This window comes from Odontesthes bonariensis, chromosome 1, assembly GCF_027942865.1.
Source record: "Odontesthes bonariensis isolate fOdoBon6 chromosome 1, fOdoBon6.hap1, whole genome shotgun sequence".
Classification (NCBI taxonomy): domain Eukaryota; kingdom Metazoa; phylum Chordata; class Actinopteri; order Atheriniformes; family Atherinopsidae; genus Odontesthes; species Odontesthes bonariensis.
The window spans coordinates 25454708-25479288 of record NC_134506.1 but is presented as its reverse complement, the minus strand read 5'-3'; positions in this window follow the sequence as shown (position 1 = coordinate 25479288).

The window sequence follows — 24581 nt, the reverse complement described above, 5'->3', positions numbered from 1 at the left end:
CCATGAGCCGACATATGGTTCAGTGTATTACAGTCGACATTGACATATTGCAAGTTGAGCTGGAGTGGGGCTTACATCAAGAGGAGGCTCGTCCAAACCACTAACTCTATAGATCATCAGGGACAGAGAGCTCTCCGGCAGTTCCTAAAGTGGGCTCATTCAGACTGAAATGAAAATACAGAGAAACCATACTTCGCTTCTGGAGCACTAGTGCATTTGTGTGTGGTATGAAACTCATACAGGCACAAGAGCATAGACCACACACATGCACACATATATACATAGCTACATGCATGCCAAAATTCACACATGCATAAACACACAAAAACAGCTGCTCACTCAAACACCTAAACAACACCAAATGACAACCACAGACCAAGGAACACAGGGCTACACTGTTACTGCATGCCCCTCCTGTAAACCAGCCTCAACATTTTCCACGGCTGGGTGCAACAGTTAAACATTCTCAGAAGTGATGCGTCTTAGATGAACTGTGGTAAGTGATATAATAATCACACGACTGCACGTACGCCAGAACACTTGCACACATTGCCCCACCAGCTAAATGCCCTATGGGGCGACTCAGCCAAACAAACAGATCTGGTTTCTAATGGCAGAGACGTGTAATGAGGAGTCATGCCAGATGCAACCCATAGCCATTACCACCACCGCTCCACCAGTAAAATCTTCCCAAAGTTGACGTTTCCCACTCACAACAGTATCATTGCTGCTGGAGGCAGAAGTTTTGTTTATACTGACTTTGAGTAAGGCTGTCCATCTCTGATGAGAACACACTGGAGGATTTTGGGTTACAGGAACATCTAAAACTCACATAAAAAATAGATGGAGAGGGGTAAAAAATGGATTACATAAGCTCTCACTGACAGGCAGACACAGACAAAGGCCCAACTGATCATTTCTGGCACCAATGTATCACTCAAGCCATAAACGCACAATGGTACTTCGATTATGAGAGGCTGTGATACACTGGCTTAATTTTGAGACAATAAAGCAGAAGAGCAATTTTGTGAAAGAAAAAAAATATAGCACTCCAACATGTGCTTTTTCATTACAGTTTTGTTACTTACAGGCCACTTTATTGACAACAATTTTGTCCCCATGGACATCACCCATACCTGGTGAAAGAAACGTCTATTATCATCAAATTCCAAACTCAGAGATCTGTTTTTTGCCCTTGCAGAGTGTAAAAGATATTTTTTTTTTATAATATTTCAGCCATATTCATTAGCCACAATCATAAGCCATGGGTGATATTGGTTTTAAGAGGCTGTGAGCACTGAACCAACATTGGATCCATCACTATGAACGTGATCCTGCGAGTTTCCCACAAGAATTGTGAAGAGAAAACAAACTGTTTACTATGCAAATCAGTACACAGTGCATCGCAACTTGCTGCATATGGAGCAGCAGAGCCATCAAAGTAACGGTGCACAACCCTGCACACTGCCAAAACTAACTTCAATGGACATGTGGGGGACATAGCTGTATGGAGCAATGGAAGAAGATGGTTTTGTCTAATGTTTTCTTTTACATTGTGTGGATGTGTGAGCTGGATGCGTACATGCCATCCATCTTTTGTTTTTGTTCTAATTATCATTCGTGAAAATGTGACTTCATTTATATTACAAGGGAGCTCTATAGTTTAAGCTCTGAGCTGTTCCCTATGACCAAGCACGGACAGTTATAGTGTGGGAGAGGAATATGATACACATGTTGCCAACAGTTATCGAATCATACAATCGATCAGAATGCTTTTTTGTATCTGAATATTCAACATACAGTGGCAATGCGTACATGATCAGCAACATGTGCACTTTTCACCTCAATCTAAATAACGCAATATAACTTATTTAAGGAAATATTCCCATTATGATCTTTACATTGGATGCAGATTTTTGTATCTTGATGTGTGAGAGGCGCATTTGAAAAATAGGAACAGAGTTGCAGGAAAGAGTGATCAAGCGTCCGTATGACCCAACAGAACCAAAGAAGTTACAACAGTTTAATACATTTGTTTATGCATGCTGTACTTCGTGCTTGACTTCTATTGATGTTATCCCTGTCGTGTCAACACATCACCGTCTCAGTCGCAACGACTGCTGTTTAAAAACAAAAAAAAGTGAAGCACCGGTCTAAACGGTTATGGGACTGTGTTGATGTCACAATTCGCTTGCACAAACACCAATGCAGCAAGCAAAAAAAATAAAAAATAAAAATCACAGCCCTTGTGCAAGTTGTATCCATCGTGTAGCCAAGAAGCCACTCCTAGCTGTAGGAGTAACCCTAACGGTAACCCAAGAAGCCACTGCGACAACTATGCTACCCTTCCAAGTAATAAAACAAAAATAACCCTACTTACTGGGAACCATATTGAACAGTACAAATGATGAACAATTCATATGGTGGTGTGTTTGTAAAAACTTATAGCTTGTAAGGTTAACAGCGGTAATAAAAAAAAATTATGTATATGAACAGAACCACAACGACCATGCTAGCTAATGTAGCCAATGTTGTTTAGGATAGAAAATAATTTTATTATATATAAAAAAAATAAAAAAAAAAATAAAAAGGTTGGGAACTCGTTTAAATTTCCACATCTCTGAATCTCCACATAAAAAACTGACACATAAAAAAAGATTATAATTATTAAGATAATGAAACATTATAGCAAACAATTACGAGAAAAAAATCTAATATCATTTTAGACTGGAACTAAATCACTAATCACTACTAAGGACTAGCTACTGGTGAATAAAATAAAATAATCTACCCTCTAAATACAATAAAAACATACCATAATCACCAAAGCTTGCTCTGTAATATTGTCATTATATACCAGGGAGATTGTGATGCACATTTACAGACTTAGAGGTTAAAGTGTGTGCATATAAAGCACCAAACAAATAAATATAGTTTGGCCCATCAGTTTCAATATTGACATATTCACAGAATCCTCCACTCCTTTATCTTTCACAGTCTTTTGTGACATTCTTATTTCCTGCCTGATAATAAGCACCTGAATACATAAAAGATGTTACTCAAGTCCTTCCTGTTTATATTAATGTTTTATTTAGTGTTTTGTATTATCATAATCAAAGTTCCAATAAAAATAACAAACCGGAATAAAATATACATATCAAGTGACAGCCTAGTTCCGTAACCTGTCCCACACGGAATCTTGATGTTATGTTAACAAACAAATTAGCATTTAAATGAGTCCTGCATTTTATCCTTCAAGGTTATGTTGTTATGGATATTAAATTAGTGTGTGTGGTATTGCTTGTGTGTGCATGTGTGTAACTGTGTGTGGTCCATAGGCTGCCAACCAACAAGTCCCCCAGAGAGGTGTTAGAACAGGTTAGTTTAGCATTGGTTTGGGAGTGAGCGGGATGGAAATGTCCGCGTTCCAGTGTGTGTGGTTTCAGTCAAGAGAAAGTTATGGTAGTTGAACAGTTTGTCAAAGCAACTGTGTGCCCCGTTTCATTCTGTTTAATGATGAACTCTTTAGACAACAGTTAGTTTACCCTGGCAGACTGGTCTGTCCGTGTGCCGGCCAGCTCAGGTTTGTTATTACATTGGCTGGGCTCCTAAGACAGCAGTAACAGCAGCAAAAGTGTTTGAACTGTTATTGCAGCGGTGCTACACTGTTTAAACAGCAAACAGTCTTTAAAGACAGACAACAGTCGTCAGAGGGTTCAATTGCCAGGGTATAATGTAAATTCCAAAACAGAAACTTTAAGCTGACTTCCATTTAATATCAGCATTGGGAAATGATAAAATCTTCTTACCATGATTTGAACTTGATCAAACTGCACTAGATATGCCAGAGTTTGTTCAGGAGTAATTACTTGCTTTTTAAACCAAGGTGTGATAAGCCCTCAAAAAAAAAAAAAAAAAAAAAAAAACATGTATACATATATGGACTGGTAATCACCTCTGTATAACATCAATGAAGCTGGTAATGCCATAACGTTCAAGTGACTACTGAAGCCGCAGTTTTCTCTCCATTTGTTAAGAGAAAAGCTAGGTTTTTAACTTAAATTTAACTAAAATGCTACTAGCCATGTTTCGGACGCAATCTTTGTAATAGATGCAGCACTTCACACTGACAGTTTTATGGTACAAGGCCTAGAAACCGGGCTAACCAGTCTTTCCCACATGGATACTTTGTCAACTCTTTACTCATTTACTTTTTTGCTCTGGCTCAGAGTTTGATGCTGCCTTAAATTTTGAGCTAGTGTAGCTCTTTAAAATCTTACCAGGGACAGGGACTGGTTCAACAGTTACTCTACCTTAACTGACTGTGTAAGCTCCCAAGGCTGGAGCTTCCAGAGCCAAGATGGAGGATATGTGTTACAGGCAGCACAGCACTTTTAAAAAAGAAAAAACAAGACTTCCCTTCATCTCGAGTTGCAATGGCCAGAACCTTTTCGTTTTGACTGGTTGGTGTCATGTGTCTCTCCCAGAGGGGAATCTACAGATAGCGGCTTCAAAAGCAGACCTATCAGTTCACTCAGAATTTCATCTACGAGCAGAGCCAGTCAGAGGTGAAGACCTGCCCCTTCCTCTGTCTTTAATTAGCTATTACCTTGATATTTCTCTCCCTATGCCTGTGAGTTTGGGGTAAAAAGGACACATATAGAGACAGATATATGTGGAAAAAAAGTAGCCGCACAGAAATTTTGGTCACACATGCGACCAAACTGGTTGCACCCTTGAGCACACATGTCAGAGATAGATTTACCTGACAAAGTCAGCTACATGCTAGGGAACCATCTAATCCACTGCACATTACAAGAAGAGAAATAACAATGTGCTGGGAAGCGGAAACATTGAGCCACACACATCCTGCACAAATTCATATATACAATTTATAATGTGGTGAGCTCACACTTAATCTCTAAGGCAAACTAATCTCCCCTTTAATATAGATGATTCACAAACCTGCTCAAAAACATGTTGCTTTTAATCTACCCCTCGCCGGCTCGGCAGCCATAATAAAATGTGGATTAACTTGTAAGCTGTGATGTGTTTTTTTGTTTTGTTTTTTTATCCCGATTCTTATGCCAGAGCATCTCCTTCTGTCTGCAACAGTGAATATGTATGCAAATACAGCACCTCATAAAGTTTAAAAAAAAAAAAAAAAAAAAAAAAAGAAACACCTTTCCGTGATATTATATGCAGTGAAGCCCACATATTCCAACATGTACACACCCCTCATACTCACACAGCGCAACAAAGATAGTGATGACAATGCAATGTGGGAATACAAGCAACAAGTAAACAAAGACTACTTATTTTCTGTAATATTCTTTCCAGATTTCGACTGTTTAGGGTAACAGACACACAAAATTAATTCTGAACTGTTGCACATGTAAATACGGAGAAAATACTTTACAAACTCTTAAATGTCACAGTGCCGAAGATAAAATAAATAAATAAATAAATCACCTGACATGGGGGAATGCTCGTTGATAGGAGAAAACCCTCTTCATTAGTTTTTTTTTATTTCTTGAAAACTAAAATTGAAAGATATATATATGTGCTTTTATACGCTAATGACCTCTTGCTTAGCTGTCATCTGCAGGGTTTCAAGGAGAGAAGGCAAGAAATAGTAAATCAAGTCATGTTTTCAAGGTTTTTTTCCAGGCAGCCTTGACTTTTTTTTTTGTTTATATAATTTGAAATAGTTTTTTAAGTCCTTGCTGAACTACTAGCATGTCTGTGGTCTATCCACACCCCTTTAATCCATAGGTGGTGTCCTGTGATTTGATACAGCATGCAAAGAGCTCCACTGATTAAGGCCATGTGGGCTTGGATACAGCTGGGCAGACTCCGGCTTATTAATCCATCTGAAACTGTAGCTACACTTCAGATCACTATTCGAAACATTCCAAGACACACTGATCCATCACAGGGATGTCAACCTGGAAACATTCAGACCCCCCAGCAAACCATTTCCTGGAGCCTACCTCCACCCATTGCCCCAGCCAGACATTTATTTATTCAGCATTGCTATCTTGTGCAGTTTAGGTCATTGCACAAATATATTTGGGAATTTGCGGTGCTTGGTTTCAAATGAAAGGTCTGCAGTGGAGTGTATGATACGCTCTTGTGGGTTGGTGACAGGAAATAGAGATTTTCAAATGAAGTGGAATTCACTTGGGTTGTTGTTGTTTCAAAGTCATAAAATTCCGCCTCCGCCCCAGAAACTCATATCCTTCAAGTCCATATTAACAGGCCATATCAAAGCAGAAGTTCTGAAAAGAGTCTTTAGGCTGATGGAAAAACAACCAGAATAAGTTTGGCACAATCACAGAATTATAGCAAGTTGTAATGTAGTTTGCTTCAAACTAACACCTAAGAATGTCATGTGCATTAAAGGCAGGAATGACACAACCAGCTGTTGGGAAAGAAATGTCGAAAACACAGTTTGTTGACAGTCACTGCAATGAGGTACAAATTTGAACCGCTTTTTTTTTTTTTTTTTCCTCCAGTTGGTCTGTTGTTCAAAGGAAGATAAAAGTTTCAGGAATTATCACCACAGTTGATAGAATACAGAAAAATGGGGTTTATTTTCTGGTCAGAAGTGACTCAGACCTTTCTATTCAGTGTGGAAATGCACAGGTTCTTGTCGATGTTGAGGGAAAACAATCGAAAGCTCCTTCTCACTCCCCTGTTTCATCTGATACACTCTCAACCTGTCTCTGCATCTAGAGCCTTATCTCTCTCCCTCCCTCTCTCTGACACACACACACACACACACAGATACTCACACAAAGTACAGGGGACTTGAAAGACCTGTTTCAGGTGTTTGAACTCATCATTACCAACTCCAGCCTGGGGATCTGCTCAACCTGACAGCCTTGTTGATATATTGTAATTGTATGGCCGCAATTGATTGACTGCACCTCACTCAATGTAATATGCATTTGTTGGAGGTTACAGGTAAAGGGAGAGGCAGTAATGACTTCCCTTCTTGTCCTTTGGCAAATGACCCTGTGCAAACTCTGATGGACACTTTACCATATTGAAGGAGGAAAGGATACTTTTGCATTTGACTGTGGGTATTCTGCTTACAAGGCAAAAGAGGGATCTGGTTTCCCATTTAATCAAATTTCAATTATTCCAGCGTAGGGGAGGAAATACTCGTTTTGTAGCAAGCTTTCTCTGTGTTCTTTAAAACCAGTATTTTCCTCCAGCACCTCTAGGTAATTAATCATCCATACATGTTTTAAAACATCAGCGACTCTCCTCCTCTGTTCTCTTAGTCAGTACTTTACCGCTGTTGTCCCAAAGCGTGAGTGATTACCACCAAACTAAATATATAACATATTCCAAAGTGTGGAAAATACACATATGGCGTGGTGTTTGAAACTGCACTTTATTTGAAGCATAAGCGGAAAAGAAAAAAGGAGGCTACACCTTCCAAAGCACAGGTGTAGCTAATGAAGTTATAGAAAAAGAACGGGGAAATTTGCAGCAGTAGGTCAACATTTTTCACTTAAAAATAAAATTTAAAAAAAAAAACGATGTGAGTATTGTGGGCGTCAATTTGCGATGGAGAAAATATCTTGGTTGTATTCTACCAATTGATTTTATTGAGATATTTTTACTTAGTACATTACAGTTGGTATAGGAGGTGAGCTGGGTTGGGTTGGTGGTGGAACTGCGGGTGGGGCATGATACTTATCTGTTTTTTTCTTCCTCTCATGGGCTCAACTTGCTGCCTTCACTTCCCACTTTTCTGAAGCAGACCACTGAAATGTGTGTTCTTGGTTGGCTAATCAGGATAGAGCAGTCTCTCGCAATTCTATTGTGTGAAATGTATCCCAACTCAGAACGCGTAGTTTGTTGCAATACAAGAAAAAAAAAACTTAACCTTAGGTGGCCATGACTGATGTTGTCTCGCTGTGCTGTTGGTGATGAACTTAGTTGCTGCTGGTGTTTGGGAATATTTCAGAAAGCCTCCTTTTATAACAGTTTTTTCCCTTGCATGTACTTGATGATGGCACATACTTGACATCAATTTTCCGTTCTGTTTCTTTTGTTTTGGGTTACCACTGACCACAACGGCTTTGCTGTGGGCTGAGCCATAACACGGGCTCAGAAATAGATCGCGATTGCATTTGCCCCGATCTTGGTCATAAGCGTGTGACATTTTCAGCTAACCGACAATAAAACCCAAAAAAATTCAGTGACCTACCAGCGGACTGAGGAAGGACACTGAGCAAAAATGTAAGAGAGAATGAGTGTAGCTGAAGAGAGCCACAAAAAACGGTTTGAGACTGAAACTGAACTCACGTTATTTTCCCAGACTATCAAAGTGGTTGATAAAAAAGGTGCCACTACGTCAGTGATATGGAAGGGATTTGGATTCCGTAAAATTGATGAAGAACAGATTAATACCCATGTGCAAACTTTGTCGTCCGTTAGTGTCAAAACTGGAAACATGACTGATTTGTTTATTCACCTGAAAAAGTATCACCCCAGCGACTGCGCAGAAAGGATGAAAATGCAGGCCGATGCTAGCCTGATTAACATAGACTTTCAAATCTCTTTGAGATTCTGGTCTGACCAAGACCATAACGAATACGATTCGAAATGGCCTGATCAACCCGCCTCCCTCGGGTTGCTACTGGTTGTGGCCAGAAAAGGCTGTGCCTAAGCTTAAGCCAATCACACCACTCTTTCCTCTGACGTATGATTTAGCTACCAGCGGGGCTAACTGGTAGATTAAACTCTTACCAAAGCCAGTAGGGAGCAAGGCGAAAACGTCTTTCCTGTCAAGAAATGATTCAAGGGCTGTTCTTTGCTCGATTTTTAACGAGAATCTCCCGTCGAACACTTTCATTACAGCATCTACAGCAGTGTCAAAAGCTTGACGCTGCTCCATGTTGATATTGAATGAAGCGCTTCCGTGTACAATCCATGGGTTGAGTGGCAGTTCAACCACGTCACTACCTTGAACACGCCTCTACCCTGGGCCGTTGGCGCTGCTCAAAGTTGATTGCTTCCCGACAAAGTGGGTGGAGTTCCCATTTTTTCGGGAACTCGAATCCACCTGAATGAGCAGTTTGCCTGAGTAAGTGTAGCAGAGCCGAAGGTGTTGCGTCACTGCGAGGGCGGAGCCTGGGTAGGCCGATGCCACTCGATGCACCAGTTCTCACTGCACAAGAGTGTTGGGATCCAGACGTTTATTTGGAATTTGTGATTACAGTTACAGATTTTGGTTTTACATTCATGTGTTTTACATGGTGTCACATAACTCTTTTTTTCCCTCATTTCCTATTCTTTATTGCTACATAAATATTACTCCATTTCTCTTCAAAGACATAAGTCTATGATGCTTTCTGCCCGCTGCAGAGAAGTGATCTCTGCATATTAGTTTGTACACAAGTGCCAAGGTGGAACAAGTCTTTTCATCTGGAAATCAGCCACATTCAAAGCAGAAGGTTGTTTGTGCAGACCAGACCTGAATCTTAAAGTTTATGTTACACTTATAGCATATATATCTGTCATATCATGTCAGTCATGGGCCTGCTCTTTAGTGTCTCATTTTCTTTTAAAATATCGGCTTTTGTAGAGAAGTTTCCCCAAGTGCAAAGAGCACAGTGGGTTCAGTCAAGTCAAATCAGGTCAATTTGATTTATAAAGCACATTTAAAACAACTGCTGTGCTGACCAAAGTACTGTACAAATAATGCCAAGGTTGAAGTCTAGTTTATTTTCTTAAATTTTTCACTTAAAGGTAAAGAGTGACACACAAGTACTATCCATATTAAGATCCCAATGTTAACTTTTTCCTTTTATTTTAATTTCTTTCTTTAAATTAGCAGTGAAAATAGTTTAAAAGCCCTCTTAAAATACAAATCCACAAACAATATTGGTAAGAACAGTAGCACCATTAAGATCTTAATGATGACAAGTCATGATACAGAAAACACTCTCCAAAATGTTTATCTGCAGCTAATCGTACACTGACAGAGTAAGATACGGATTGTACTGTTTGCATGAACTGAAATGCCACTAATTACATCCGAGTGACAAATTTTGCTGAAATTTTGCCGTTGGCTCCATCTCATCCCTCAGTGGATTCATCTATTACTATTACCTGATTATTACCGAAAGCATGTTAAGTGTTTTGTGTCATTACATATACAATTATCTGTGCTCTCATAAACTAGAAATATTTCCCTTTTGTACAAGCAAGTTAGTAAAAGTCATAGGAAAGTAAAACAGGAAGTTAAACCTCTTGAGGGTTCACCAAAGCTATGTTCCTTTCATAGACCAGAAACCCTTCCCATAGCATATTGTATGACATGCACACACACGAATGGAGACACATGGCTCCTTCTCAGTGATACTCACATGATTTGCACACAGAGTTCCTGTGTCTAACCATACCACCATAATTCTTTTGTTTCATTGAGCAAGCTTGTAGAGAAGAGCGGATCTAAATCAAGCTTCTAAAAGCTGCATATGAGTCTGAGATGTTTCCTGGGTTATCTGACAAAGACAGAGGACACAATGAGAGACAGATCGGTTTCACCTCCATCTATTTCTCCTCTTCCTCCCAAAGCTAAGACGTCCCATCTCCCTGCTCAGCCATCCGGAGATACAGGACCTATACCCAGCGCACAACCGGATGATACCAGGCCGATCCTCTCTCTAGAAATAGAGATGGGCTGAAAAAAGCTATTTGCTTACGTCACGTCTTCAAGAGGAGGGAACCTGGGAGGAAGGTAGTGAGCAGATTAACAATCTCTAAAAATAAATGTGAAACGCAGCTTACATTTTGCAACTCCCCTTTTTTATTACTCGTTTGTATGTTTTTCCGGATGGTGCTCTTCATCTCGGCATACCATCCCCACAATGATCAATGTGTGTTGACTTTGTGATAAAGTCTAGCAGTACTGACAATGATCCTTGTTTGATCATTTACATGCATAGAAATATTATTTAGGTGTGGCCCAGTCGCACATTGTCGTTTTAAGGTTCGGTATCCTGCTCGGTTTTATGGGTCTCCGTAGACAGCGGACATTGAGTGCTAATTGGATCTAATGCAAACTATAACACGGATTCCACCGAATCCACTGTCCACCTTGATCACCACAAAACCGTAACGAGTGTTTTGCAAATAACGCAGTGGGGCTGATAAGAGGCCAGGTGGGTAATTGATGTGGTTACTAAGGGGCTAATTTGCATTGTTTATGCATATCAAACTAAACGAGGGGAAAGATATGGATAAATTGGACAGAATCAGGGGGAAATACTCTCAAAAACGACAACAAGAACTCAATTTCTTTTACTTACATGCCCAGATTTCTTTGAGAATACTCTTGAAGAAGATGTTAAACAGGGAGCTGAGTGTAAATAAATGAGCAAAAATAAATAAATAAGCAAAAGCATTTTCAGTATAAATGAGGTCATTGTTTCTGTTGAGCAAAGATTCACAACTTTACATGAGTAGGTTTGAAATCAATTATTTAGTCATTTACAAAATTACAAAAACTGTTTTGGATGCAGCATCGGAGTCTAATACAGATCATGTTAAATACTAGAAAAGTAGCTGCCTAGAAATGCAAGAATAAATCAGCCTATGTGACTTTAACCTTCCTGTTCTCAGCTCAATCAGCCAGTCAGTGATAGATTGTACTCTGAGCTACGTGATGGTTTGGTTCAGGTCATGACCACAGCAGCACAGACACTTTCACTGGCACTTTAATTTGGATTTGTTTAAGAGAAGGTCTTGATACATAGTGCAGTCGCTGTTCTAGTAAGGACATTGGAAAAAGCTGAGGATATTCATCTCTAAGGCAGTCTTCCGATGCTTTACTTCAACAAGGAAAACCAATCTGGTTCTCGTTCATGCACCAATTAGGACGCAACAAAAATAAAAATGAATAAAATTATATTTGGTGCTATACTGTACCAAAACATTAGTATTTCACCAGCTATACACTCCAGTCAGGCTGTCTGTTTTCACAAGTTTACCACACTCATGCCAGTGATGTCTTGATCCCTGTTCAGATCCGAGAGGCATTTTGTTTCTTAACAGGAAACAGGATTTTGGGTTTCCAAACTACTTATTTGTTTATCCATTTTGGTTTAAATGCCTGGTACGTGGCTCTCCTCTGGTTAAGAAGACTTCGTAGTCAGCTAATATGTGGAATTTCTATCATCTATTGGTGTAACTTACATACTTTACCAAAAGTTATCCTTGAGAAATGATTTTTCCTCATTCATTTTCCACCCAACCCCGCTTGGCGTATTTCCACAAAATATATATTTTTTTCTGTTTACAGGGTTCCGTTTGTTGATCGTTTCTCACCGTTTCACTGCTACTCTGCTTGAAAGCTACAATCATATTGCAACTTTACCAAACTCGCATCACTGATGGATGTGGTGAAGTCACCTTGTGCCAACACATCGTAAAGCACACCTCCTTTCTTCACTGCAGCAGGTAGAAAAAGCAAAATAAAAACAAAATAAATAAATGAATAAAAATCACTGACACAGCACACAGTCACAGGCTCGAGTCTGTCAGGGTTAAAAAATACAAAGTAACAGCAGCAGTCATGCTAAGATGTCAGCTAGAGCTACCTCCCAGGTAAGCACACATAGCAGCTGCACTATCATTACAACAGCGTCTGATTGCTTGATACAGTTGTCAAGTGGGTTAGTTATGGAGTAGATAAATATGACTACATCAAATTTCTTTATTAGGATATATTCAAATTTCTTTATTAGGATAAACCCCTTGAGGTGAATCACCTCATTTTCAAGGGGGTCCCAAGAAAACAAATAACAAACAAGTACAACATACAAACAACATTCACACACATACATCGGAAGAAATAACCAAGAAAATACAAACATTCAGCCTAAGCATACAGCACATGGTAATATATTATAGGCAGTTACATTGAATGCATATAATGGGGTAAAGTAAAGTAAAATAAAGTAGCTGTACTATATATACAAAATCATAACAATAAAGACTTAGAAATGGGCAAAAGGTGAGTCATCTCATGAGGAGATGGTGAAATAAGATGTCATCACAAAGTCTGTATCTGTTATTACTGTTTTAACACATCTCATTTGTGCTAATTACCTCCAACAGAGGTTTACAGGTCTCAGCATTACCCAGAGCTGCCACGACAGACCAAATCAAACTCAAGGAACAGCACTTATATGAGAAAACTGGACAGTGTAAATACTGTTTCTTATGTCAAAACTCCAAAAAAATACATAATGGGCTGGCAAAGCTAGAGAGCAGGAGATCAAAAGAAGAGACCAAGATAGATGACAGTACAGAGCATTGGGAAAGAGAAGCTTTCTGTAAATTCCTCTTCTAGTATAAAGGATCACTGAGGCTGCCTTCGCCAGATGCTGATGAGGATCATTAGGCGTGTGGCTAAAGGAAAGGTGCTTATCCAAAGAGGAGAGCTGTGTACCAAGCCCACCATGTCCAGCAATAAGATTCTCTGAGAGTCTTGAGCTAAAAGGAGAGTGCTTAGCCTTCCTTAAGCTAAATAAAACCAAGGTAATTTGTCAGTGTAGCGGCCACTCGACTTGTCACTCTTCACCCTGCCTGTACTCCATTCAACCATTCTTCTTTCTCCGCAATGCCATCAGCCCACACAAGCAAAACAGGAGGCATGAATAGGACAAGCAGTATGACTGAGGTAAGCCAAAAAGGACTCCTACAGCTGGCCTTGTGGTGAAATTAAGATATAGAGTTCGGCACCACTTGAGTGCTGCCATTTGACTTTGAATTATGTTGAATTACGCTGAACTGCAGCAAACGTTCAAATCTATGCATCCCCAATGAAGAGAGCATTTGTCACAAAGCATGACAAGGCAACAAGCCAATCAATATCACTTCCAAAACAAAAGTCCAGCATTGCCCGAGTGTCACAAATCAAAAATATTCTTGAAGAAAAACAAAAAACAAAAAGACTTTGGTCCAGCCTACCTAGGAGGTTCCACTGTCCAATTCAATGTCTTCCTGTATGCCTGAGGTATGTAATTTCAATGCGTCATTCTAAAGACCTAAAAGAGTGATCCCTGCTCCTTCTGTGTATCACTCATGCTGTTCCCCTGTAGCAGATTTTGCCACAAAACACACAAATAGGAGACATATTATTTTCACCAGACTTACACTCTCCAGGGGGCAATCTGTCTGTGTTACAGCAGTGTTAGTCACATGGATAAAGGTGCCGTGCTTCGCTGCTGCAGAGCTTGGCTCCTTTTCTGAAAATGTTTTTTAAGAAAATATGTATCCCTGATGTGGTAAAGTAAATGAATGATTGCAGTGTGTGCCAGTAACTGCCTTTCTTCATAACCAGAGCAATTGTATTGTACTGACATCAGAAAATAGGGGGGGGGGGTTAAAAACCAGCATAGTGGGACATTTTTAAAAAGACAAAATAATCTTGTTACAATGCATTACACAGACTTCTCAAAGCTGCAGGCCTTCGAGATTTTGCCATTTAGACTCTCCAATGTATTGCTTCATGAGCACTTTCACCATAACGACACTTTCTCTTCCACTCTTGTACACTAAAGTTAATTACACAGAAGGACTTCACAATACTCAGGTGCATCTGTCTATAGTCGGCTAAATCCAACCCAATAACCAGCACATTGACTTGTAATGATCTACTCAACGACAGGACTGCACTTAAAAACAGATTTACTTTGCAACACCAGCTCTTCGTTGCTCCTCACATTTGTTTTTTGAGAAATATGTACCGAGTACTAATCCTGAAAACTGATACACCTTCTCGCTTTCTTCCTTTTGCACACCCATAATAAGAAAACAGCGTCAGTGGTGGGCAAACCATTCAGTGCAATAGCCATGTCTAATGGGCTCATAATGCACTGCTGAATGGCTCTATCTGCTGGGGAGAGACAGCTCTCTCAGCAGCCCCTCAGGCCATCGCCTCAGGTCCATTTCAGGGAATATTGTCAAGTGTTTCATAATGGCATGTTTTGATCACTGAGCTATATTGTCACATCTTTTTAGCAGGTAGCTGGCTGGCAGACCATCAGTTTTAGTCATCATTAAAATGAGTCCTGCTCCAAATCATAAGTAGACGGGTTTAGTTTATGTAATCTTGTCACCATTATTGAATAAAAGAATTTAGCAGAGACAGGGTAAACAGACAAGAGACTAAGACACGAACAAATCTCCCTTTTGTGAAGAAATGTTGAATGTGCAGCTCAAAGAGAAACAGTTTGGATAAAAACGGGAAATGTTTTCTTTATTACATTTTATTCTATTCCTTTATTCCTGAATGTTGGTCTCTGAGGACTACTGGCATCGATTGTTGATTTAATGAAAGCGCCTGCTCCTCTTTTCCCCATTCCTCACTCCTCCTCCAGGTCACTCTGCTTAAAATGCCTCCGTTAATCAGATTTCTGTTAAAAGCCGTAAATAGAATCAGAGCTCTTGTGCCAAGACAAAGTCTACAATACTCTGATCTTTATTCTGTCTCTCTGGTTTTTTTTCAACAATTTTCCCAAGTGGTGAAAGTGGATTGGGTGGGTTTCCCTCCGAGGTTCACCTTAGTCAAGCAAGTCCTTCAAACCAGAGAGAGATAATCATCCCACCCTTCGGTTATACCAAAAAATGTTGCCAACAATTTGATGTAAAGAAGTGCATTTATATTTTTACTTCATTTTATATGACTGTCTCTTAATTATTTCTGAGATTTGAATCTTTTCATAAATATAGTTCTGAGGATGTGTAGTCAAGGAAGTATCAATGCATTTAATAGCAAACTTAAATCTGGACACCCCTTATTAAGATACCTTTCCCTGTGAAAGGTTTTGAGTAAATTGAGCATTGGGTGAAAAAAGGAAAGAGGCACCATGCAAAGGTAAACCATTGTAAGTGCTTATCAGATGTAATGTCAAAGCTTTATAAATACTCTGACTCAGACCCCTTTCCAACAATCAGCATCCTCTAAGCAACTTCCTTCATATTTGAAAACTAAAACAACCAATACCCAGGGATTAATGCCGGCTATACAAAGAAAACTGTTTTCTCAGGTTTCTGTTTACTCAGTTTTTGATATAATTAACAAAAGGCAGTGAACAGGAATGGTGGAGGCCACAGTTAGGTAGGCAAGACGGTGTCAACGCCACCTGCTCATATTCCAGGTAAGATAACATTTTCTAGCAATATGAGAAGACATTTAGTCAACCCTGGACTGGTGGTGAATTGTTCTCCTGTTCAGTGACACCTGAACAAATATAACTTTTTTGGGGGGGGGGCTTTTTATGTCTTTAATGATAGGACAGTTGGAGAGAGACAGGAATGCAAGGGGCAGAGAGAGAGGGGAGACATGCAGCAAAGGGCCACTCGGTGGAGGACTCGAACCGGGGCCAGCTGCAGCGAGGACTGTAGCCTCTGTACATGGGGCGGCTGCTTAACCCACTACGCCACCGACCGCACCAAACCAATATTACTTTAAAGGGGGAGTCACCTCAGAAGAAAATTCTTTCAGCATTCTCATCAAAAAATTCAGCAATTAGTAAAGGAACACCTAAACAATCCTGATACACTTTTTGAACAAATCTTGTTTGCAGCTTAAGTTAAAACTGAACTTTTTGGCCACAATGAGGAAGGATATGTTTCCAAAAGAGGGTGAAAACTTGACTGAAAAGAGCATCTCTACAACTTTTAAGCATAAGGATGAAAAAAATAAATCCTGCTTTGGGCTAGTGTCACGTAGGTAAATGTGATGGGGATTCGCTAACCGCTCATACAAATAGAAATGCAATTTGAAATTTAATTGCAAAATATTCCTATATAAAGTTAAGAATGAGACATCCAAGGCTTGGCCTTGGCTTTGAAAACCTTCAGGAACACTTCAATACGCAGCTATTGACTGCAAAATACAAAACATTTTAAATTTGATGTATCTTTTACATTCATTTTCATTATAGCTAACAAGTCATCAACAGAGAAAATCCCTCAAGCTCAGGAGAAGGCTGCCTCAAAACAAAATTTGAAAAAAGAAAATGAAAGAAAGAAAGAATGGACTGATTAGCCCCACCGAGGCGTTTCAACCTCATCTTGACGAGACACTATGAGAAAAAAAAAAAAAAAAAAACTTGACATACTGTCTCAACTGAAATCACTGGGCCTATAGGCTACCGAACTGTTCGATCTTTAAATATCTACCTTCGAAATTTCATACAAAAGGGGATCAGAGTACTGGCTGGGTAGGCAACCTACCTGGTGGGTTCTGCAGCCTCAGTCATCTACCATATGCAGATACTTTGTTATATAGAGAGAATAACTTCAGCCGCGGCCGCTGTATTTGGGCAGGATGGGCAGAGCCCCGCCTGCCACACCCCCAACCTTTCCGAAATAAATAAAATTAAAAAAATTAAAAATAAAATATTTATTTCAACTTCAATCACAGTGGGAATCGTATTACTATTGTGGCTTGTGACGGACTTTGCGAGTAGAATCTGTTTTTATTTTCGCTGAAATATAGCCTACCTCCAGTGTGGCTGCTTAACGTTAGATCTATGGCCACTGGCCAGGGCAGATGCCTGGCTGCCCTCTGCTAAGCCCGGCCCCGCCGAACTCTCGAGCACATTCTACCAATCAGAATCACTGTAGGCCCCTACGTAGCATAATATCATGTAACATTTAGCGCACCTGTATAGATGCTATTGGGGCAGGTGTATGATCTGCCCTGGACATGGAAAGGACTCAAAGGGTTTAAGAAATATATTACTCCGCCCATCTAGCCAGTGGGAACTTCAGTGCCGCCAAATTCCCCTACAAACTTGTTGGATAAAACGGATAACTATGTCGGATTTGATGAAGGATATTGGCTGTTGAATCTGGATTCACGTTTGTGGTAGGTAAAGATTTTACTTTATAGTTGCTATCTTACAAAGTTTAAGTGATTGTGAACGAAGTCTTTGCAAAATGGGAAACTGGGAGTGATTTAATGAAATATCTTAGCTTGATGAGCAAAGCAATGTTGAGACAGTAAACAATGTGTTGACAGCTTCGTACATGTACAGTAGGTTACTTGTCTGCTAGCTTAGGTTTCCCAAGACTATCTAAAAACGTTGTAAGGATCTCCTCCGAGAATCTTTGCTACACACTGTCCCGCCTACTGCTATATTACTCTGCACAACCTCAGGAGCAAGTCAGTCTGATAGTAGGCTACAGTGAGTGAAAGCAGTAATCCGCCGGTGAAGTTTTAACCATGGCTGCTAGCATCGAACCTGTACTCAATAGCGTTGAGTTTCTCTTGGAGAACTCATTTGAAAGACAAGATTTGGGAACAAAATTGGCTATTAAAAACCTCGGCCCCCATAAACCTGATATTAATATAGTTCAGCAAACAATGGATAAGGGTAGGTCTTTCAATGGACGTTTTCCCGTGCGTGGTATGACAAAAAGCCCTGGCTCTCTGGTTGTTCCAATAGGAATAAAATGTTCTGTTTTCCCATGCTTGCTCTTCCAATCGCTTGGCACGGGGGGACAAGGGGATATGTGGAGCACTGTTGGTGTGTGTGACATGAAGCATTTTTCGGAAAAGGTAAAAAAACACGAGTCCAGCAAGGCGCATCTCTTCGCTCATTTTCATGGTTCTTTTGTGTTTGTTGTATGGCAGACTTTTATGCGAGTGCGCACATCCCCCCCTGCGTATGGTTGCATAGACTATTGGCCTATTGCGTATGCTCCATAAAAGCTTGCATTTTGATAACGCAGATCATCTGCATCGCCTATTTTCCAGACCACGAGCCGCTACTGAATAACTTGTTGGGTTAAATAACCTCAGCCAGGTTGCAGAGAACATAAACCATGCTAGTCAGGTGTATAATGCAAACATTCTTTATTGCACTTAAGCACTGAAGACTTAAGTCTTCATACTTTGCCTGCTCATGGTATAGAGGGTCAGCAGGAGTTTATGTCCATTTCAAGTCGCACATTTCTCAAATGATTGACAGCAACCTTTCCAAACCAGTTAAAACGTGTTTGTGTTACATCGATGAAACTCAAAGCAAATTTCACTTACATCGCCTGATGTGCACAGTGCATAAAATATTAAGCTGTGCTGCTTTAATGCTTTATATCATTTAATATCAACAGTAGGCCTTTTATTGGAGGGCTTAAAAACATGTGACCAACTTAAGGAAATATTTTTTTTTTTGTTTAAATAAATCTAAAATAAGTGACTTTTGTCCTTTGCCAGCTGAGTTGTAGGAGACGCATAACTAAGCCAGCAGGTTTTTGGCGTGCAGCCACTTTGGGAATAACAGAAAAAGGCGCTACAGATACGTGAGGATCTTTAACTTACACCTCTGGCAACGAAAAGCTTCTCCTTTCCACGTTTTTTCAGTGAAATAAAAGACTATTGACAAATTACTTTGCGCCATCATTTGGCACCTTTACATGATACTTAAATGAAATTCCTTATTGTACTAGTAAGACTAAAAACTATACTTTTAAAATGCATGTTAACTTGTTAACATGACCAAGATTGTGCAAATTCAAAACTCTAAAAGCCAGAAAAACATAATGCAGTAATGCAGTTGGGGGTTGAATTGCTCCTGCATGTCTACACTCGAATAGACTCAAACTGGTTTAGGCGCTTTGCTTAACAGTTCCCATCTTGAGCTTTGACCCATAACAGAGGACACCAGTGAATGGCAGCAGAAAAAGTCAGTTACGACAAAGAATAGCCACAAGGGTTAACTGTCCAATTCACTGCTTGACATGGTGACAACAATTTGCCACCAGCTAAATTGTTTGCCACTTGTTTTGGTCTGCGAGGTAAAAGGTCAACCAGAGGAAGCGCAATACAAAGCAGTCACATTACCACTTAGCGTCTCGGCGTCAGCATACATTGGCCCATGTGCATATTTATGGGTACAAGGACACTGGTCCAATTTAATGGCTGGTCGAGCTCTAACTGTACCTCAACTCAACTGTAGATGTTTGACTAACATTTCAGAAAGCAACTCTGAGATGGTCAACCAGTCCTCTCCGTCAGTGCTACAACTCACAAACACATTAAAAAAAATAAATAAATAAATGAAAAAACATTTATTTTTCAGTTTTTTCAAACTGGTCTATGAGATTTCTCTTAAAATTTAAAATATCTCCATACACAACTCTTGATAATTGTTTTGCATTTCCACATTTCTCAGTGGACTTAGTTCTGCATCAGCACTTACCGTGACTATTCCATATGGTTTTGTTGTTATCTTTTGTCCTTTCTATTACACAGAAACATAAGTTTAGTATTCCACATGTTTTCAGATTATTATTTTTTTTTTGTATTAAAGGTGGGGTAGGGGTTCTTTTTCTGGAGCATTTTTTTACATATTGCTTGAAATACTCTTCACACCCCCATTGCAACCAATTAATTAAAGGTTTTGACACAAATATGAAAAGTTTTAGTGGCCTCTAGAATGTACAATCTAGGAAAAACACTATCCAATCATACTGAACGGACCGTTAACGATGATTGGATTCTAATGCCGTCTATCAAACTGCAATCTGCTCCTCCCTCCCCCTCCTTCCCCCTGTGCGCGTACCCTTCTTCATGAATGAATTACGCGTCTAGAAGCTTGGCAGGAAGCTAAACTAGAGCCAGCTTGGCTAGCACCTAGCATTATTAAACGTATAGTTAGCATACTAAATACTAAATACGGCAACGATCGATGCTTGCTGTCAGAACAGCACTCGTGCACCTTCGTGCTCGTTCATGTACTCTAGAGGCGTGGCTTCGGGGGGAAAGTGAAGAAAAGGGTTGGGACTTTTTACCTGTGTATTTTCAAAATGCAGCTTCGCTGGACTCAAAATCCAGGATCTCCTACCCTACCTTTAACCTGGTACCAAAGAACAGATTTTTAGCATAGCTACTGCCATCTAAATTCTTAGTCTTATTTTTTTTCTATTTTTTTTTTATTATGAATGCAGTATGCATGTATTTGTGAATGTGAATCATTTCTATATTAGGCCCATTTATTTGATTAATACTTTTATGTGAAAAAGATATGCAAATTGGCAAAAAGGAACAGAAATTAATAAAAAATATTGTTGGCTTACAAAGCTTGATTGGTTCTAGTCTTGGCCAAAGGATCCTTCAAGAGACCTTACTTTTCTTTGTAGCAGATAAGCGGTACTTGGGCTGCCATGAGGGCTAATCATCACTTTGTTCCTGATGAATAGCCAGCCAAAATGATTATGCACTCCACAAAAACTCTTAATTAGCAAATCTCTTCCTCAATCAAGTATCTAAATTACATTTGTACAGTTCAGTGATTACTGACCAAAAGGAGGATTCTTGAGCTGTAAAAGAATAAGCCAGCCCATAAATGGTCCCACTGAATGGGTGACCACTCACTGAATGAATCATGTCCTAATAATTAAATTGTATGGCATACTGAGAGTGTTAACTTTAGTGGATGCACATTGAGCGGTTCTGACTTCTCAAAAGGCTTTTAAAGAAATTAAGTGATTGGCTTGGACAATAATTTCTCTTTTCTGGATCATTGATTGTTCTCTTTTTTTGGCTCCTCCAGACACATTTTGCTCCTCTACTTAAGATTTATATTACAGGACCCTTCCCTTATACCCAATAACTGCAGAACGTCAAGCCTGTAAGAAATGCAAAGGGTTGAGCTTTTATAGTTGTTACTTTTGAAATCGGGTGGTTAACAAAAATTTCCCCCTGAACCATTGATTTTCTGAACCCTTATCCAACCCAGGGGGGCTGGAGCCTATCCCAGCTGTCACTGGGCGAGAGGCAGGATCCCTGCACTTGTATTTCCAACTTTGCAGCTGAGATAAGTTATTCACTCAATAACTGTAATTATCAAAAAACTTAAAAAGCTAGCTATTAATCCATTCTTTTTAAGATGCTGCCATTTAGTAGAAGAGATAACCACTAAAGAACATCCTTCTACCTATAGATCAAGAGTGGACTGTTCGACCCAATGTTTAAATCAATACAATGTACATGGATATAACATAAATTAGGACTAGCTTTTTAGTTACAAGAATTTTATGTCTGAATTCGTCAGGATGACAGAAATCAGAATTTGAGTATATGGATAAAGTATACCTATCTATCAAATTCTGCAAATTTTCACCTTCAATTTCTATGATCTATTTCTGCCAAAGGTATCACTTGTATCCCGCTAATGGCAGTGCTTAACCTTTAAAGTGACAGGCCGATCCAGAAATCTTAATAGTGCCTTTGGAGTATAGATACCTTAGTGCCATCTTCATAGATACAGTTTTCAGAACATTTGTTCATTGCATAAAGAGTGTCAAAACCAGAGAGTTTTCACAAATCACACAGCAATGGCGTTTAGCTTTTGTTTCCCTTTTTTATGGACTAACAATTTGGTGCAATTTCTTGGCATCTAGCTATTAATCAGGTGGGTCCTGAACAGCCTGCAGGATTGTGTGATTTAGGGGGCACAAATCCATCTCCTCTCTTGTCAAGGACCTGGACAGCATTTTTTTCTTTTCCATTTTTTAATCCACATTAGTAACATATCAGCATGCCAATATATTAGGCCAATAATCAAGGTCAAATAGCTCCTTCCTTCTCTCCCTTTCATGCCCATTTACGCTGCCTTTACTCCATCAAGCCTTTGGAACTTGAAAACGGCTTCTACTGCATTTATATGATTTCTTTTTTTCAGCTATCCAAAGGGGGTTTTACTGATATCAAGCTTCATCCTGATCAATAAATAGAAGTGCAAGCAAACATCATTCATCACCTCCAAATCTTCATTCCTGTTGAGTGATAGATCTTCTGTGCAGTCTGTATCCAAAATTACTCATAAAGACTGATTAGGGCCAAATCAGAACCTTCCTCTCCTGAAACCTCAACATATCACCCAAAAACAAAAAAAACAAAAAAAAAAAAAACACCTTTCTGGAGTCAAGTAGCCCTGTGATCGATGAGCATTTCCAAGCACAAGGCCAGGGTATTGTGTGCCATGAAGCTTATTTTATAGGGTCCATGATAGATGTTGTTTAGAGCGATTTAAGCGGCCCTTATGCTGGTGTCAGCATCTGACCCCTCCGCAGTGATAAAGCTATCACAAGGAGAGAGAAGAAGCAGAAGTGAAATACGGAGGGAGGGACATGCGTGCCAGATAAACTCCTGCATACTGGGCACCCATCCAGCTCTGGGAGGGGGAATGCCTTCAGTCTTATCTGTAGGAAAACGTAGGGGTAACAGAAGCAGTGGTTTCAGTGTTATTGCCTGTTAAGTCCACGAACGGTGCAACTTCAAAAACTTTATTCAGATAAATTATTAATCAGAAAGACAACATGGAAGAATAACAAAAGTCAATGTCTAAGCTTGTCAAGTTGGTGTGAGGAGGGAGGACACGGACTTCAAAGGTAAAGGGTGATTTATTTTCCAAAAACAAGGTAACAACAAAAGGCGTGGCTAAGCCGGATTAAAAAAAACAGACTGTGACAAAATACGAAACTAAACATGGCATGAATGGAAAAATAAATAAATACTTAGCTTGCAAAAACGTGGAACTTGGAACATGGGGAAACAAGTCAGGCAGGGTCAGGTATCATGGGTAAGTGTAATAATCTCACAAGGAACAAAAAGGACTGAGAACTTAAATAGTGAGTGAGCGTGATTGGGGACAAGGTGCAGCTGGAGACAATGGACAGGTGAGGGGAATGAACTAATTACCTGAGTGAGGGGAAAAACAATGGCAAAACTAAAAACTCAAAACCAAGACATGAACTGAAAACTAAACATGGACTCAATCTCAAAAACGTGACCTAAAACATGAAACTAAAAACAAGAGTCCATGGGCGTGACAAAGCTGGCAGCACCTTCATTCAGTTTATTATATGGGCGGATGCCACCGCACTGACTGAATCTCGTCGCCGCTCTCATTAATTTCACAAGAATAATTAAGTAGTAACTATTATTCAGACTAAATTCTGTTTTCCTGCCAGAAAGGAAAAATGCTGTCACAAAAAAAGTATTCTTCATCATAGAGGTTACTCTTTTAGGAAGGTATTGCAAACCCAACGGGTCAATAACCGCCACCTCCCCTCCCTTCCCCAACCGTTATATTATAGACACTGCCCCAAATGAGTAGTTGGGGTTGTCATGTGAAATTGAGACCTATTGGTTGTAATCAGGAAATGCGACAGGCCTGTCCCCTCTAAGAGCAGGTCACCTCTACTCCCCCGCCCTCTTCCTGCTCTGGTCTGTTCAGCCTTCATGAGCCCCATGTTTTATTCCCCATTTCTGTCTGCTCACATTGGCCTTGTCATTTTTCATCCTGCTGACTGATTACTGGTTACACTGTTGAGCAGATCTGCACTTACAGCTCCTCGTCCTCTCCGGCTTTATGGCATTATTACGTCTTTATCACCACCATCAATACTCGTGGCCCCATGGTGGGATGTTTCAACACCCAGTTCAAAACAGACACAAAGGCCATAGAATTAGCCCACAAATCCACGATAACATTACAGCATTTATAGGATTTTTTTGTTGGACAGAGAAC